Raw genomic sequence first — 3,606 nt, 5'->3', positions numbered from 1 at the left:
TGAACAATAACTCACATGTATTAGAGAAAAATCACCTCTTGCCTTACAAATACAAAATAAATTCCCTAGACTCCCCTTATCTGTAGAGACCATGAGCTCACTGGGAAGGCTTGAGCCTCAGTAAGTACAATTTGAGGAAAAAAATAAAACAGACTTCACCATGAGAAATGGCTAAAAGCAGCATCTCCTACAGGAACCTTCTGTGATTGTCTCTATTAAACATTCTAACTTCAACATCCTTTTTTAAACCCACTCCATTCCTAACATCGCTGAAAATGAAAAGAGTAAATTTGATGGTCCTCATGTCAAGGCAGTGTTTCCTCTGTCATTTGATATTTTATCCCATTTCCTACTGATAATGTCTCCCCTAATCCTGAAATTATTTAGTGGTTCTATGACAAACCCTTGCTTTTTAGCTTTAGGTGTAACATTGACATCTTTGAAAAAAATGTGTCAGTAAATACTCAAGTTCTGGCCTCATTTCCTGATGTGTAAAGCATGGAAGCAGGGCTGTCCTGTGTAGATTGCTTTTGCACCAACTATTTAGGAAGGTCCTTGATCTCTAAGCTTGCCTTTAGAGATTAACATTCATCGAAAACAAATTCAATTGTCAAATACGTGTTCCTAATTCAGTGCAAAGCCATACAATGTATTATGTTGCCAAGTCTGGACTCAAACTCCTGGCCTCAGCTATCCTTCCTTTCAGCGTCCTAAAGTGTTGGGATTACAGGTGTGAGCCACCATGCCTGGCCCCACCTCCATTTATTAGGCATTATCTCATGCAAACTTAAAATTTAAAAAATAATTCCAGGCCCCGATGTAGATCATGAACCTACTTAACACTCAATATGGTAAAAACGAATGTTTTAAATTTTTCTGGTCTTCCTAAAAGAGGTATAGTGTTTTTGGCTAAAGACTAATCAACATTATAGATCCAATCTGTTGTCAAAGAACACAGTTTCTGACCTGGTAACAAAATTGTTCTGATAATCTGACACATGACCAAGATTCTCAGACAAGAATAAAAGGCATTCGTTTGGATTCTGACCTTTAATAACTTTCAGAGGAAAATCAAGAAGAGGCTTTCAGCTCAGTAAAGACACTGATCAAAGCTTGGTAAAAATGGGCTTGTATGCAGACCTTAAGTGATGTTCTTCAACAAATTAAACAGGCCAAAGGAGTGTTTCTCACTGATGGAGCTCCCACCACTCACCTGTTCTGTGCCAGTTTTCCATAGCCTCCTCTCCCAGCATCATAGTCCTGCCAATACTCATACCGTACCTGGCTCCCAGGTCGCCCACGGCCCTACTGCCTGCCCTCCTTAAAGCCTGCGTCCCAGTGTGCGAATGATTCGTTCATCTAGACGAGTTCCATTTATGTACCGCATGGCATTTTCTGCATCTGCTCGTGAGTAATATTCCACAGAACAGAATCCACATGCTGTTTTCTTCATTTTATTGAGAACCATAATGATTTTCTTTATGTCACCATTTTTGCTGAAGAGTTCATAGATTTGTTTTTCAGTTGTGTATAAAGAAAGATTTCCAACATATAACATACAGCTTTTCTTGAGTAATTTTTCTTGTTCTTTATTGTCACCCCGGAAGTGCTGGTCGCGGTACTGGCTCAGCCTCACAGGAGTCGCTACGCAGAGCCTTCAGGAGGACACTCGACATAGTGCAGAGAAGTGGACGAGAAAAGAAGGCATTTTTGCAGTCATCAAACATATGAAAAAAGCTCATCATCACTGGTCATTAGAGAAATGCAAATCAAAACCACATTGAGATACCATTTTATGCCAGTTAGAATGGTGATCGTTACAAACTCTGGAGACAACAGATGCTAGAGGGGATGTGGAGAAATAGGAACACTTTTACACTGTTGGTGGGAGTATAAATTAATTCAACCATTGTGGAAGACAGTGTGGCGATTCCTCAAGGACCTAGAAACAGAAATTCCATTTGACCCAGCAATCCCATTACTGGGTATATATCCAAAGGATTATGGATTATTCTATTATTAAAAAAACGCACACAAGTATGTTTATTATAGCACTGTTCACAATAGCAGAGACTTGGAACCAACCCAAATGCCCAACAATGTTAGACTGGATCAAGAAAATGTGGCACATATACACCACAGAGTACTATGCATCCATAAAAAAGCATGAGTTCATGTCCTTTGCAGGGACATGAATTAAGCTGAAAACCATCATTCTCAGCCAACTGACACAAGAAAAAAAACCAAACACTACATGTTCTTATTCACAAGCGGATGTTGAACAACGAGAACACATGGACACAGGGAGCAGAACATCACACACTGGGGCCTGTCAGGGGGTGGGGAGCTAGGGAAGGGATAGCAGGGGGTGGGGGAATAAGGGAGGGATAACGTTAGGAAAAATACCTAATGTAGATGACAGGGTGATGGATGCAGCAAACCACCATGGCACGTGTATACATATGCCACAAACCTGTGCATTCTGCACATGTACCCCAGAACTTAAAGTATAATAATAAAAAAGAATAAATAAATAAATAAAGAGAAGTCATAGCCCCCTTCTGCTCAAAACTGTCCTCTAACTCTTCATCTCACTCCGAGCAAAGGTCAGATCCAACTCCAATCCCCTCAAGCCCACCTGCTCTGGCCATACCTCTGACCTCATCTAGTTTCTTTCTGTCCAGCCCTCCTGGCCTCCTTGCTCTTCTGGGAACACAGACAGCTCCCTGCCCTAGTGCATTTGCACCAGAGGTCCCCTCCCTGGAAAGAACTTCCCCAGACATCCCCAAGTCCCTCAAATCTTTCCTCAAAGGTCACCTTTGCAACAAGGCACACACTGACCACTTTTGTACAACAGCCACCTTCCCTGTCCTCACTGCCCACATCCTGGATCACCTGCTTTATAGCACTTCTCACCTCCTAGAACTTTCTTTCTTTCTTTCCTTACTCTGCTTACAGTGTATCTATCATCTGCCTCTTCCCACTGAAGCACATGCTCCACAAGGTAGGAGATTTTTCTGATTTTACTTCAGTGATGTTCTGTTCCCCAGATGGAGAATCATTCTGTCCTATGTCTGGCTGACACCAAAGGTCAGTTGAATGAATGATCACTGTAGAGCACCTCCTATTCTAAAGACAGTATCTTTATTAACACAGATTCAGGCCAAGTGCTGTTTTGTGGCAGCTACAGCACAAGGTCCGCTCACACTGAATCGAGGCCACCTGTGCTTTTCTCAGCAGGGTTGCTTGTGTCCTCCCTCTCCCATCCCTCCTCCCACACTAACCACCCTGCACACACACACACACACACACACACACACACACACACACACACACACTGCAGCACACAATCAGGTTTCTCTCTTCAGAAAAGAACAGTCCTTCATGATGGGTCCAATTTCACAAGCAAATGTAAGTCTAAATTAGACTCTGTTTTACAGATTCATAAGTTGGGTTTGAAGCCAACACCAAGATCACTAGAACCAGGGCAGGGAGAGAGGGCAGGAGAGAAGAGCAGAAGAGGAGCCCTAGAAGGAGGCCAGGAGCTGAATGGGTCTGAAAGTATGTCTCTTTATAGCACAGAGACTCCTGTGTGCAGGAGCCACC

General features: G+C 42.6%; 1 pseudogene; it reads right to left on the bottom strand.

The window, feature by feature from the left end:
* Positions 1–1,209: 1,209 nt before the first annotated feature.
* On the bottom strand, positions 1,210–1,823 carry LOC101044831 (nuclear cap-binding protein subunit 2-like; annotated as a pseudogene).
* Positions 1,824–3,606: the final 1,783 nt, after the last annotated feature.

This window comes from Saimiri boliviensis, chromosome 4 (assembly GCF_048565385.1).
Source record: "Saimiri boliviensis isolate mSaiBol1 chromosome 4, mSaiBol1.pri, whole genome shotgun sequence".
NCBI classification, from domain to species: Eukaryota; Metazoa; Chordata; class Mammalia; order Primates; family Cebidae; genus Saimiri; species Saimiri boliviensis.
This window is presented reverse-complemented; position numbering and strand designations above follow the sequence as displayed.